This window comes from Hydra vulgaris, chromosome 08 (assembly GCF_038396675.1).
Source record: "Hydra vulgaris chromosome 08, alternate assembly HydraT2T_AEP".
In the NCBI taxonomy this organism is placed as follows: Eukaryota; Metazoa; Cnidaria; class Hydrozoa; order Anthoathecata; family Hydridae; genus Hydra; species Hydra vulgaris.
Window position 1 is genome coordinate 6,585,001 of NC_088927.1, and position 16,132 is coordinate 6,601,132.

Sequence of the window (16,132 nt, forward strand, 5' to 3'; positions counted from 1 at the left end):
TAAGTCCTTTTGAAAAAATTTAACTTGGTTGAAACTTGGGCATTTTCGGAAGAAATTCGATTTTTCCACATGGAATTACAAGCCTACATAGAATAGAAATATAGTATAATATAAATAGTATCATAAAATCACAACGAATAAATAAAATAATTATAAAAATGCTTTTGTGCCAGAAGAGTACTTAATAAATGCATTGATTAATGTATGTCAATAAATTGATTTACAAAATGAACTCTAACGAAGGATTTGAATTTTTAAATCAAATAAATGTTAAAAATGTTAAAACAGCCATATCTTTGATGGGTGGACATAAGAGTATAACTGCAAAAGTGTAACTTTTCAGGAGAGCAAAAAAACATCATTATGAACCCAATTATTTTGCTACAGAAGTCATATTTTGAGAAATGGGTTATTACTTTTATTCTGTTTGAACCGAATGGTGTAACTATACTGTTAAAACCATTGATGCCGGCATACACAAGACACATTTTCTCATATAAATCGTTAAATGGTCAAAAATGCAGTTATACTCTTATGTCCGCCCATCAAAGATATATCAACATGCCAGAATAGTCTATACTTTCACAATATTCTATAAAAAATTGATCAAATATCTCATTATAATTAAAAATTACATAGCCATATTTTTAAATACTACTTTTGGTGTAGTTGTAATAGTAGCTATAATCAACTGCAACTGCAACAAAATGTATGTAAATAAAGAACTGACTTTAATAACTGTACCTATTGACTATATCTTATATCAATAACCCTAGTTGAATAACTGATGACAGTAAGAAAAAAACAACTACAAAGTGAGCAAAACAAATCATCATGCCAATAACAAAATAAAGAACAAACAATAGTTGACCTAAATTAGCCAATTGTATAACTTTAGACATCTATAAGACACTTACAAAAATAAATTAAGTAATGAATTTTTTAAATATTAACTAGAACATAAGGTACATAAACAAATCAACAATAAAAAACAAAAAAAAACATATTCATGTATATTGATTGAATTTAAATATTTAAATATGTCATAAAAACAAAAACAGTAGAAATAACAGGATATATTCACAACATTGATAGTACTAAAGACAAACTGTTTATGACAGTATAACACAGTAACAAAAGGAAACATCTCTAATTTACCATTCTCAATACATTTCAGGTAATGCTACCGCATGTCATTATCTTTTTATATAACTAAACTTAGGTTGATACTGCTACACAAAACCATTGCATTTCTTTCTAAGAAAAAATCACAATCATTTTCATGTGCAACTCTATGCACTAACAATGGCACATCACCTTTACTTAAACTATTAAAGAGTGAATCATAAAACTAAACACACTTCCAATGTAAAACAACATCAGGACACATTACTTAGAAACACCCAATATGATTTTCTAACATTAATCGTTGCACTGTAACTTTCTGAAAGACCACATGAATTAAAACAACTAAAAATGCAAAAAATCCAGATATTTTAAACTTGGAAACCCAAACATTTTAGAAAACTGATATAAAAACAAACTTTGTGCTATATCAATCAAGGTATCATCAAGCCAGCAAGGTGAGTCTCTTAAAATATCTAAGGCCTTGTCTTTAGACTGTATTGACAAACTTTAAAGAAAACTTTAGAAAAATTTTGAACTTCGACAGCCCCTTTTTACAACGATACTATCATTAACAAATAGCTTTTTTCAAACCTTTACCGCTACCAGTTTAAACTCTGAACCTTTTTCTCATTGATTGGTTTAAGGAAAATAGCAGACTTTATCAAATAATCTAAAATTTTAGAGTTTTTTGAAGAGTACCAAAAATCTATAAAATAAAGTAGTTGCATAAATTGTTAATTTTTCAATATATTTACTTCAATTATCAGTAATTGTAATAATATATTTTTTTCAAGTTTTATTAAGGCAAGAGGTCCAATAAGGTCTAAGGGAAGTTTGTGTACCTATAGCCAGATTGTTTTAGTGCCCAAATTCAAGTCCCCAGACTTTTCTAAAGAAGGCAAAACTGATACGATCACATCTCTATACTAATTACTTTGTATTAGTATAAGTATATTGACTTATACTAATAAAATTCCATCAAGTAAAAGGGTTTAAAAATTAGTAACCCTTGGTAGAATAACCTTTTTTTAATCTGTACCTAGGGTAGCGATTCCACGGCTTAACAAAAAACATTTGACGTTTGACAAAAAACACGTAATTTTCATAAACTTTGCTCTCTTATATCTTTTCGTATGGTTAAGCTAGCGCCTTGAGGTTTTTTGCATCAGTTAGTGTTACTCAATCTCTTTCCAACCATATATAGAAAGTACTAAGCTTTGTATGGCTTCATTTATATATTACCCATATCTTGAGACCACTTTTCATAAAAAAACTTGCCGCGGGAACGTTTTTCTTAAAACGAAGCTTTTGAAGGTAAGGATTCCTTAGAACTTAAACACATCTAATTCTTATGAAACTTTCCGTATTTATTAAGAAAAGGACGAGGAATCTAATGGAATCTGGACGTTTTTTAACATTTATACAAAAAATTTTAGTTCTCAGCGTTTAAAAACTTCAAGGTTGATTTATATAGAAAAAAAAGTGTTTTTGAAAAACGTCCAGGTGGAAATTGCAAGTTTAGCCTTTCCTCTATTTAAAACAAGTCTTTATTTAAGTTTACCTAAAGAATTGGTACTAAGGATTTGCATATATAAATTATGTGTATATATATATGCTTTTCTTCGCGTATTTAATGACGTTATATGTTTTGATTTTTGCGTTTGTTTTGGTTAAATAATGAAAATTATATTGAAAGTGAAAGTGTAATTCTTAAAATTTTAATCAAATGAAAATAAATCTTTTACTTTTTCCCAGGTAAAAGGTCTGCATTCTTCAAGAAAGTTAAAATCTTGATTTTTACTATTTTAACTACAGGTTGCTCTTATTTAAACTGTTTTTTTCAAAACAAAAACCTAAAAATAGTATTCAACAGAAGCTTACGAAAATGGAGTTGTGTAAGAAATTCTTTATTTCTTTTTATATTTGCCTCTATTTGTTTTTTGATTAAATGCTATGAAATCTTGTAATAATTATTTTAATTCCTTTTTTTTAGGTGTTGACATTAACAGTAGTCTCACCAAAATGGTTGCTCCATCTATAAGTCAAGAAAGTAAGTCAAAATTATAAATTAGGAATACTGTAGCACAACTTTTTTTCATTTTAATAATTCTATTTATTGAAACCAAAGTAATCCACCCCTTATTTTTCTTTATGTCACTTAAATTAAGTTTACTTTTAATTTTAGTCTCTGACACTGTTTTGGATTATCTAAATATTAATGGAGGCATTGTATCCCTCAAAAATCCAGATTTGGTTTTAACCAATCGCCATTTTTTACAAATTTGTAAAGAAAAAGATAAATTTAACTTGACATGGCCGAATCTTTCAGTATTTTTTACATCCTTGTTTAAATACCCTATATCTAGAGTTATGCTGATCAAGTGCCTTCAAAAGTCAAAAGATTTCATTGCAAAATAAATCGTGCCAAAAATTTTGATTTAAGAAAGTATTTTTTAAGCTCTGCTTTATCTTTTATTGGTGCTTTTCCGGATGTTGTTGATTTGTCACCTTCTGATGCTTGTTCTACCCCAACTTCTATCCACAATAGTGAAATTGTTCCAAATCAAATTACTGTTTTTGTATCTTCTGATTTAAACTTGCAAATTGCTAATGATGATTTTTTGTGTTCTTTTACCCCAAACTCTGCTGTATACACCTCTTTAGGAAATGATTCTGAAAATTTTCTTCTTGATGCACAAGTTAATGAAGTGAATCTGCCAGTTTCCAGTTTGGATAAAAAACTACCTATATTATCAGATGATTTGACCTATCAAATAAAAAAATACAAACAGAGAATTAATCATCTTAAATTACAAAATAGACAAATTAATAAAAGATGTAATGAATACAAAAGAAAATATCAAGCAATCTTGTCGAAATATAATGTCAGAAATGTCAATAAAAGAGAAGTTAGAAAGGATTGTAGGGTTAACCAATTGTTGCAAAAAATATTAGATTAGAAAAAGAAATTGATTTGGCTAGAAAACGTTCACAATCAGATCGACAAAAGGCATTAAGAAAAAAATTGAAAACACTGTTTTGAAAACATCTGATGAAACGAATGATTCAATCTTAATGGAGAGTTTAAATTACTTTGAAAATCTTTCAGAAGAGCTGAAGGAAAGAGTTGACTTTTTTGAAAAAAATGTAATTGATGTTTTTGAAGGAGGTAGATATAATGATGAAATTCGTTCAGTATATTATGACCTTTTAAGTAAAAATGTTTCTGTTAACAATGTTGAATCTGTTATCAGAACTGTACTACAAAAAATGGCTGGAATTTCATGTGGCACACTTCCAAAAAAATCTTTGGCTGCTGAATTTTTTAGTGAAATGAACCTTTTATCAAAAGCTCAGGTTAGAGAGGCTATATTGAATAGTACACACAATGTTCTTCATACAGATGGCACAAAGTATAATTTTAGAGAGATTGGTAGTTTTCAAGTCACAACGTCATCTGGAAGCTACACGTTTGGGATAGAAGATATGTTTTCAGGCGAGGCACAATCTTATTTTGGAGAGCTAAAAAATTTACTCACTGATATGTCTCAAATATTTTCTCCTGAAAAGGAAAACTATGAGGATGATCTTCGGAAGCTTATTTTTTTGTTCAAATCTTTGATGACAGATCGCACCATAGTTAATTCAAGTTTTTTTAAGCAATTTAAACATTGGAGAGAAGCAATTTTGCCTTTTGTTGTTGAAAACTATGATCGACTTCCTTTAAATGAAAAATTAAAAATTTCTCAAATGCATCATGTTTTTTGTGGCTTACATGTTATCCATAATTTAGGAATATATGCAGAAAAAGCAATCATAGAATGGGAAAAAGTGGTTGAGCAGGAAGGTAGTATTCATGGTGGTTTTATAAATTCTCAAAACTCACGTACCTTTGATATTTTGTATGAACTTTCAAAACTTACAAGCTATAGACATGGCGATCAACGGAACGGGAAAGCTGATGAATGGAGGGCATTTTTGCGTAAAAAGTTTTCAAAAAGTTTTATGGTTTTATTTCTGCATCATCGGTTTAACATTATATTTTTACTTGGTGGAGCAACATATTTTCATAAAGATCATCTTAAAGAATTTGTTTTTAATCTTGATGGTTCAAATTTCCTTCGTGAATCAATTAGGCATGATATTGACAACATAATTTTTCATGCTTCAACCAGAGCTCTGGGAATTTTTAATAAACTGATATCAGGACCTCTTTTTCGTATTATTGAAGAAGAAGGTCATATTTTTTCTTTGAATACTGTTTGGTCGCAAATGTTTAATTATTTTGTTTGTTGTTCTTCTGATGCATCAATAATGTTAAGTGGTTCTACATTTTTTGATGTCAAATATCTCACTAAGGATGAATTGTTTGATTTTTCTAACTGTAATGACCCACTTTTGGATGCCTTAACCCAAGAATGTCTTGAAGTTATATGTTGTTCGTGTTCGGTTATGATCCAGAGTCAGTTAAGAGACCAATTGCCTGGAGGGAAATATCACAATCCAGATGTTGATGTCCTTGAGGAAACTCAAAACTGTCCGCGTACTAATGTTGTGTCTGAACGTGACTTTGCTTCTTATGACCGCAGGTTAAAAATGAAACCTAACATGACAACAGTAGCTGCAGCTGGTGTCATCATGTATGTAATTTGTTTGGTCATCTGGAGCGGTGTTTGCGCACCCACAATTCTTTATATGTATATTTGATTTCTGTTGGACCTCTGCAGCCATGGCAACATACTGGTAAGTCATGCTTTCTATTTTTGCGCTGATGTACCGTTAATATATGTATCCTTTTGTTTAGGTATTTGTGAGTCATTATATGTATATTTTTGTAGGTGCATCTACAAGCCATTATACGAATACCTGTCTTCTGTTCACCTCTGCAGCGGTGTTGATCTACCGATACGTAATTATTTGTATGTTTGTGTTTACGCACCCGTAAGTCATTATATGTATGTTTGTGTTTATGTACCTGTCAGTCATTTTGTGTATGTTTGTGCTCTGTTGGACCTCTGGAGCGGTGTTGACTCACCCTTAAGTCACTATATGTACGTTTTTGTTTATGTACCCGTCAGTCATTATGTGTATGTTTGTGTTCTGTTGGACCTCTGGAGCGGTGTTGACGCACCCGTAAGTCACAATATGTATGTTTGTGTTTATGTACCCGTCAGTCATTATGATGTATGTTGTTGTGATGTTATTGTTGTGATGTTTTGTGTTGATAGACAACTTGGCTTACCTTCTCGATGGTGTCTATTGTTAAAAATGATTATTAGTTTGTTTCGTTACTGAAACTTGCTACTTCTAATCATTCACTAAAAGCCAAGAAATAAGTTTTAAAATAAAAACATTTTTTTATGTTATTTTCATTTTTTTTATCTTAGGCGTTTTCATAGGTTCACATAAACAATCTTAAAGAGTAAGTTTCTTATTTTATACTTATTTAGTTTTAAATGTTTTTAATATTTATGTATTTTTAAAATAAATTAACAAAATATTTTTAACACGTTTTTGTGTACCTGTGTTTCTAATAATAATATTTTTACATTTTTAGATATAATTTCTGCTGTTATACCTGCCTATTGCAGTTGTAAGTACTCCAAATTTCAGAAAGTTCATTTGCTGTAAGTTATTTTCATTAAAAATTAAATTTTAACTTTATTGAAGAATCTTCCGTCTGTTAAATAGGTTATTCTGAATAATTTTGACAGATTTCGATGCCCTTTTGCAGTAATTTACTGACCGGTCTGTAAATTATACAATAATTTCAAAATGATGCATGATTTGGATTCCATGATTCCTTTATGCATATTTGTATGGTGTAATTATAATATAACCCCAAATTTTATTTTCCAAAACTAAGTAAATAAGTGAAAACCATCAGTCTGTAAAATAGATGATTCTGATTAATCTCGTCAGATGAATAAAAATGGGACCATTATGAAAAACTTCGAGTCAAATTTAATAACGGTTGAAAAATATCAAATATATTCATAGTCGGTATGCCCAGTTGGTTTGTGTAGCCCTTTTGCAGTAATTTACTGACCGGTCTGTAAATTATGCAATGATTTCAAAATGATGTACTATTTGGATTCCATGGTTCCTTTATGCACATTTGTATGGTGTTATTATAATATAACCCCAAATTTTATTTTCTAAAACTAGGTAAATAAGTGAAAACCCTCAGTCTGTAAAATAGATGATTCTGGTAAATCTCGTCAGTTGAACAAAAAAATTTTGGGGTATTTTATTTTCTTATAGTTGTTGGATCACTATGGAAAATTTAAAGTCAAATGTAATAATGGTTTAAAAGTTATTCTAAAGTTAATATGACATCAAAACTAAGTAAATAAGTTAAAACCCACAGTCTGTAAAATAGACAAATCTGGACAATCCCGACTGAATTAAATAAAAATATTTTGGTATTTTATTTTCTTATAGTTGGTGAATCAATATGGAAAATTTCAAGTCAAATGTAATAACGGTTCAAGAGTTATTCAAGAGTCAATATGACACCAAAACTAAGTAAATAAGTAAAAACCCTCAGTCTGTAAAATAGACAGTTCTGGGCAATCCCGACAGAATTAAAAAAAAAATTTTTTGTATTTTATTTTCTTATAGTTGTTGAATCATTATGGAAAATTTCAAGTCAAATGTAATAACGGTTCAAAAGTTATTCAAAAGTTAATATGATCCAAAAATACTCTCTTTTTCGGTGCCATAACGCTGCAAATTTTCCATACTTAAGCCCTATACCTTTCGTCAAAAAATCATTGATTTTTGCACTACAAAAAACTCAATAACTTTGGATCCGCTTAACTTCAAAGGTCGAATGACCCCTCATTTTTTAAGTTAGGTCAAGCTCTATACGATGATATAAATTATATATGTTTTTTTAGATTATAAAAAAATCGTCTGGAATGGCTACCTAGGGTCACTTTCTGAAAATTAGATTCAAATCCATAATAAATTTACAGTTAATTTGGTCTTAGATTGTTTTCAATAAGTATTTCTAGTAATACTTAATTGCAACTCTTAAATACATAACAAAATTGACTAATAGTTCTGAGCAAAATCGACAAATAAGTCAATGCATAAAATGGAAGTCCCAAAACAACTGTGAGTTTTGAGATGCTGAGACATAGTATAAAATTAACTTCAGAAACATAAAATAATATAAAATATACAATAATAATAAACTCTTAATCATAAATTATATAAAAGTTTAACTTAAATAGTGGGTTATATATACACATACCACAAAGTTGACACTTTTTTATTATAATAATTTATTATTCCATCAGAGACTGCTAAACATCTTCAACAGAGTAATTATAGACTCGCATTTTAATTATATAATTTTAAAAAATTTTAAAACATGATTATTTTTGTTTTTTGAGTTTATACCTAACGGAAACAAGGCTACTTATTTAACGATAGATTTAACCTACCTAACGGAAGCTTTGCGCTGTATCTGCGCAGGCGTTACGCTTGCGCAGAACTGACTGTCTACTTATTTAACGATCTACTTATTTAACGCGACACCGGTGGCATATTTTGAAACCCTATACAGGCTCAGAATAGGCAGAAAAATGAGCAATCTGATTCGCTGATTTTGAAAGAGAGGCAAGTGCAATTTTGTTGAAAAATATAATTAAAATCAAAACAAACAAATTTTTGAAATAAATTTCAAAGTAATGTGTTACTATCAACACAATGTGTTACTATCAACACAATGTGTTACTATCAACACAATGTGTTACTATCAAAACAATGTGTTACTATCAACACAACAACATACTATCATTTTATTTTAGTATTCTTCAGAGTATTTTGCAAACAAAGTTTATATGCAGTTTTACGTGACTACTGGTGAAGAACTTTATTTATAAACTGATTTACATGTTTATTATAAAGAGTTGAAACTATTTGAAAGAGTTTTTTAAAAAAGAAAATTTGAACTAATTGCAAAACTAGCTCACATGTTCCATGTCAATATATGAGCTCTGAGGAGATTTTGTTTTCATTCTTTGTTTCAACCATAGTTTGGAGGAGGCTGATATATTTTTTTATTACGTAACTTTATTAAAACATCGTGTTAAACTATTAAAAACTTAATGGAAAAAGTAAATCAAATAGCTTAACCAAATAAAAGTGGATTATGGCATAAATAAAAGTGGATTATGGCAAATGATTGTCGCATTTTTTGTATTGTGTTAATGAAAAAAAAAAGATTTTAAAAACTAAACTAAGTGGTTAAAATCAAACGTTTTAATGAAAAAAGAGTAATAAAAAAAAGAAAAGAAAATTATCAAAAAAAAGAACAAAATAAGTTGTCATGCTATGAATATTTTTGCTATTATAAAATGTGTTTTGTATGTATAATCTCTTGAAATATTTCACTTGAATTTGCATGTGTGCAATTTCTGAATGTGTTTCTCATCAAAAATAATGTCCATGTTCTATAAAGCATGCTCGATACAAAGTTTATATGCAATTGCACCAGACTACTGGTAAAGTACTTAAAATATGCAAAGTATAAATTTTAAGCTGAGGCAGAGGTTGTTCTAAGCTCGTTACTGCATCTTTATACCAACTTGTTGATTATAAACAGTTTAACATTTAAAATTTTGGAAAAAGAAAATTTTTACAGATGTTTTGCCAAACTAGCTTACATGTTCCATATAAATCTACGAACCCTGAAGAAGTTACTGTTCAACCTAAATTTTGAGAAGGCTGATAAGGCGTACATCAATATTTTTCTTTATATATATTATAATGGATGAAAATTGGATATTATTCTAATAGAAATAATTTGAATAATAAATTGGATAATAGTCTATTGGAAAATTTAACAAAAAAAATGATATTTTTTTTTTTACTGAACATTAAAACTTTACTGAGTATTAAAGTCAAAAAATTTAACCAAATAAAGGTGAATTATGGCAATTTTTGTAATAAAAATAACTTCATCAAAATTAGCTTTTACATTTGAAGAAGCAAGTTTTCAAAAAAATTATTATTATTACATCAAAATAAAACATGACGCATCTCTGTTTTTATATTAATAAACAAGATATTCACAGAAATTTAAAAAAAGAACACTTGTTTTTATTGGTTATACCAAAAATTACATAATGAAACTATTTATAAAATTTGTAGATATGGAGTACATTTTAGTTAAGGTTTTTTTTCTAATTTTTTTAGAGCAGACATTTTCTTTTTTTTCTGGAGTATATAATGTAAAATAAATTATTAGCATTATAAATATATAAAATTTATCAAAGATTGCTGCTTTATTTAATATTATTTACCATCAGTTGCTATTAAAGGATACACATTTTATATTAATTATAGAATACAATAGCAAGTATTTTGTTCAGGTTAAAAGCTATATATCAACAAACATGTATTGAGTTTTGAAATAGAAATAAACAACAATATGAACTTGCATGTTTGCAATCTTTCTTGTTTTTACCTTTTTACACTTAGTTTTTCATAAAGGTGTGGTAAGTTGAGAGTTATTGCTTTTGGTAATCAATTTACTATATTAAAACACACTTGTAGACATCAGGTTATAGATTTTTTCTAATTTATTATTATTCTAGCTTCTTAAGCTACAATACTTTGTGATCTTTTATTACAATACATTACCAAAGGATATCTAAATTTGCTCTTGCTTACAATTGCTTTTTTAAAGTTTAAGAGTGTTGCAAATCATCTGGGCTAGCTATAACAACCAATAAGCAATATTATCAAACTTTTTTAGTGTTTTATATAATTTATATATGGGAGTAATAAGTGTAAAGTTCTAAAAAGAAATTAGGCTATTTTTTCAAAATACTTTTCTTGTTAAATGATTGGATAAATGGGAACTTAATTTGAAAAAAATTTATACCAAGTCAATAATAGTCTATTGATAATAGAAGGTAAATTTTAAAACTGTTTTAAAAAATCTATCGTATGAGAATCACAGTATAGTCAAGTTTTACCATCTGGTTTATAGTTTGTTACAATGGTTGTCTTTTTTATATCTTAGAATTATAAAAACAATTAGAAAAACAAACTAATTTTTTTAAATCTTTATTTTTAAGAAAAGATTCTGAAAATCACGGATGTTTTGAGTTGTGAGGGTTTGTATAAGTATTTGCACTATACTGCACAAAATTGGATAGAAAAACCATAATTTTTTTTGCCATTATTATTTGGTTTTTTATGAAATTACTCGAATTCACTTTTATTATTAAATACGTTTTTTGACATTTGTTTTGATTTAAACATACGCGCAAAAGCCTCTCTTTTAAAATCAGCGAATCAGATTGCGTTTTATATATCATCTAAATTGAAAAATAAGCTTTAAAATAAATAAACATTGTCTTATTCATTATGTTCATATACATCTTTGTAATCTATTTCCTCAGTAACTAATTCATAATTTTCTTCATCTTCGTCTTCATTGTCATACTCATTGTACTTATTATCAGTTTCATTATCACTTTGGATTTCATCAATGGTATTTTTACTTGATTTTTTAATAAGTTCTAGAGCGCTCTTTGATAATTAAATTGTTTTAACTTTACTTCTATCTTGAGAAATTATTATAGTTGATATTATTGGATCACTTGTAATAAGACGATAGTGAAGTTGGTCCTCAATTGTATGGAGTATTGTATCTTTTCTTGAATGGTGAAGTCTGAATTGTTTATTATCTTTATTTCTAGATTCTTGAGCTTCTTCTGAATATAATCCAATTGGCAACATGAACTTTGAAATTATTTCAGAACTGTGATGCAATAACTTATGCATAGATACAGGCATATAAAACCAACTATATTTTTCACAATAAAGCTTTGCTGTTTTAGTGCAATATTCACTGAATTTTATTGTATCTATCTCATAACTTGAATTTATTATGTTCAAAATGTTTGCTAAACATTCTATTAATTCTTTATCTATGACTGTAATAGAAGAAAATAAATCAAAATGTTTAAATGCTTGTCTGGCAGTATTACCATCATTTGAAGTTCCAGAACCACCTTGCCTAGGAAAATCTACTCTTAACCCTAATTCCTCGATGAATTTGTTTCGTTTGATTCGTTTTTTTTTCCACAAACATCTTTGTCGTCATTACCACGAATTTGCCATTTTTTTATTTCAAGTCTGTAAGAAATGTGTAACAAACATTCAAAACACCTTATCCGAGAATGCAATGGAGAAAGACCTAATTCAATGCTATCTATATTAGAAGTTGGAGCTGGTATTGAGCCACATGCAATAGAGTTCATTTGTTTAGGAGAAGCTGAACATATATTACAAACTTGTTGTGAAGAAATTGAGCATATTGCATTGGCAGCCTTACCGTCAATCATTGTTATTTTTAAATTAAAGTTAACTTTAGTTACAATTACTTCTAAACCATTTATCAACTCAAACTCTGAATCCTCTAGTAAATTTATTTGATTTTGAATATATTTTTTTTCAAATTTCAAAATAGCTTCTGTTTCCTTTAGATATTGAACTCGTATTGGTCGACAAAATCTAATTGACGATGGTTTAGGGTTTGCCCAAACAGAAATGTTTCCAAATGAAAGATCCAAAGGAACCAAAAGTGGTACTAAATAAATCAGAGTCTTTCGAACTATCATTGTCAAATTTTTGCTTATATTCACTTTGACCAGATGCACCATCAAACCCCCATTTACAACTTAATATTCCTTTTGTTTTATCGTTATTCTCTAGTTGCATAATTTGAGTTATGATTGAATCAATTTGAAAAAAACGAATTATTGTTTAATCAAGAAGACTTTGAAGTTTAATTTCAGCACTTTGCTCCCTAAATATAATGCCATCAGGATAGCATTCTTTTCTTGCTAATAAAATATCACTATATAAAGGATATATATTTTCATTTCTTTCCTTAGCTGTAATCCTTATTTTCTGATAAGCTCTTTGGGACAAACCAGCAGAGACCATCAAAGCCAAACCTTCTTTTGGAGATAATTTTATAATAGGCTTTTCATTTTTAATCATATTAGCTACTTTATTGGGTTGACTGGGAGATGAAACCAATTGGTTTCATCTCCCAGTTAACAGACTATAGCATTGACTTCTCCTTGAAACACAGACTATAGCATTGACTTCTCCTTGAACTTACCATAGCAGATAAGATCAACTCGTCATAAGTATGGTTTGTTCCCATTTTTTCACTCTTTCTTCTTTTTGTTCTGCTGCCTGATTGTTCCCATTCAAGGCATTTTCTTCCGAGTGTTTTCTTTTCATTTTGATACGTTATGTTTTTAAAAGTTGACGCAATGGAATGTTCTTCTAATTTTTCTAGAATAACTAGATCTGATTGAAGCCAACTTGCTTCTTTAATTTCAAAGCGATCACGTTGTCGATTATGAGTATAAAGTTTCTTTTTTAAGTTTTGAATAAAATTTTCAATTATTTTTAGTATACTTCTATATTGTTTAGAGGAACGCAAGTCTGTCTGATTAACTTCCAAAATGTAATCAAAAAGTAAATTTTGAAGCAATTCATTTTTATCGACTCTGTCTTTAATAACTAAATAAAGCTGATGTTTAATAAACTTTATATTCATTTTAAACTAAAAGAGAGATAAATTATTTTAACTTTTGTATGCATATATATATATATATATATATATATATATATATATATATATATATATATATATATATATATATATATATTATATATATATATATATCTACAACAGAGATAACTACATAAGCTATGTACTAGAATAAAATAAAATTAAAAATTTTGTTCAGACGTGTCAGGAAAAACTCGCAAAACATGAAAGTTGCTAATTTTTTCTATAAAATGAACTTTTTAAAACTACATTATTTCCGAATGGGGCAAGTTGGGGCAGCTAACTTTTTTGATTTCTTATAGAATGATACAAACTCTCTTTAAAAAAAGAATTGGCTTCGTGAAGGAAGTCTAAGGTAAAAAGTCCTAGCACCATAAAAAAACAGTTTAAAATCGTTAAAAAAGCATTTTTTTAATGCATTTTTTACAACTTGTATAAATACATATTTAAATTTTTTTTATAAATTAAAATAGAATTATCTATTATCTTTGCATGTTATAAAAACTAAAATAAAAAGCTTTGTATATAGGGAGAAAATTAAGTTTTAATAATGATAAAATTTTAATGAAAAAAAAAAGCTGTTTCCGATCAATTTCAAACGTATATTAACGTTTAAATATATTATTTCAGTATTTATTTTTTTATACCATTAGAATCACAAGAAACAGTAGAAAATAGTTAGCTAATAACATTATTGAAATTACGCTACTCAAAAAACTATATTTTGGCCAAATTTTTAGTGTTTCTGAATCACTGTGCGGTGTCATGAAATAAATTTTATGTGTGCGAGAATAAATTAGGTTTTATGTGTGCGAGAATAAATTAGGCGCCTTTTAGATTTAAATTCCAAGCGAGGTTGCTCGCGAAAAATCTTCTTTTTTTAAATCATAAAACAATACAAACTACAGAGAAAATAACTTTCTTAACAATTTTATTGATTTTAATTATATTTTTAGTTAGAAAACGGAACACGTCTAACCTTAGATTTTGCAAAATTTAATCTTAAAGTATCAATATCTACTGATTCAGCAATTTTGGTTTTCAATGGAAATTATTGATAAACCATTTTAACGTTCCTGGCCCATTGTTGATTGTAAATAGTTTTTTATTAATTTTAATTTGGAAAAACTACGTTCCCCTGTACTCACTGTTACCGGTAGTGTTAATAATACTTATAGGGAAATATAAACATTAGAAAACAGTTCTTCAAGCTGACTATCATAGATCCATTTAAGCACAGATTCCGGTGTTTTATTCTTATCTAATTTCCGTGATAACAAATTAAGTTCCAGAAACAAATCCTCTGAATACACATCTTTTGATTCACCAAGAGTCAATACTTTTTCCAGTAATCTGCATTTATTAATTATGTCTTCTTCTCCTATTTTGATCAATATCTTTGATATCATACAAAAACTCGAACGGTTTTATTGTACTTGAAAAGCTTTCAAATCGTTCGTTTATCGATTCTTTAGCTATTTTAAAGAGAACATCAAAAAACTGTTTTTTCTTTTTTACAATAACATTATAAAATGTATGCATATATCTGCTGTGGCTTATGTGATACCTCATAGGCATTTAAAAGTAAATTTGGAATTTAATGTTCCCGGATGGAATGACTATGTTGCAGATAAATTTGAGTTAGCCAGAGATGCATTCAAGCAATGGGTAATTAATGGAAAACCTAAACATGGAATTATCTTCAAAAGAATAAAAAAAACTCAGGCAGTATTTAACTTGCTTCTAGGCACCATAAAAATCTTACTGAGCAAATTGTAGCTGACAGATATGCAAAGAAAATCAATAATGGAGATCCTTTAAAGTTTTGGAACAGTGTGTATAAAGTTAGTAATGTAAAGGCAACCAATCATGTTGCTAATATTGGTGGAGTTACTGGTGACAAGGGCATCGCCACTATGTGGAAAAAATGTTTTCAAGCACTATATAATTCACTTAATGAAAACCAGCATAGAATACACTTTGAACAGAAAGTGCATTCTTCATTGCTAGACATACCTGTTAGTGTTACTATTATAGATGTTACTATCGCTTTGCATAAGCAAAAAAAAGAGAAAATCTGCTGGACTAGATGACTTGTTTATGGAATCATTTATATATGGAGGACTTTCTCTCTAAGTATTTTTTCAAATTTATGCTTGTTGTATGGACATTTGCCATCAACATTTTGTGAAGCCACGATAACATTTCTAGTAAAATCTAATACTGGAGACAAATTTTAATAATTACAGAGCAATCGCAATCTCTCCCGCTTGTTCTAAAATACTTGAACATATTTTATTAGAAAGAATCAAGTTTGATGAGAATGGTGATGATTTTCAGTTTGGTTTTAAGGAAAATCATTCCATAATGTCTTGTACATATTAT

General features: G+C 28.3%; 2 long non-coding RNA genes across 2 annotated transcripts in view; one reads left to right on the forward strand and one right to left on the reverse strand.

The window, feature by feature from the left end:
• LOC136083574 (uncharacterized) overlaps positions 1-8,673 on the reverse strand; it is an 8,793-nt gene extending 120 nt beyond the window's left edge. Inside the window, exons 1-2 of the long non-coding RNA XR_010639909.1 lie at positions 8,390-8,673; positions 1-83 (exon numbers count right to left, since the gene is read on the reverse strand). The exon at positions 1-83 is cut by the window's left edge and continues 120 nt beyond it. This is a non-coding gene — a long non-coding RNA (uncharacterized LOC136083574). The remainder of the gene's footprint in view (positions 84-8,389) is intronic.
• On the forward strand, positions 5,509-8,048 carry LOC136083575 (uncharacterized). The gene is made up of 3 exons (XR_010639910.1): positions 5,509-5,871; positions 5,967-6,550; positions 6,686-8,048. It is a non-coding gene; the product is annotated as an uncharacterized LOC136083575 (long non-coding RNA).
• Positions 8,674-16,132: the final 7,459 nt, after the last annotated feature.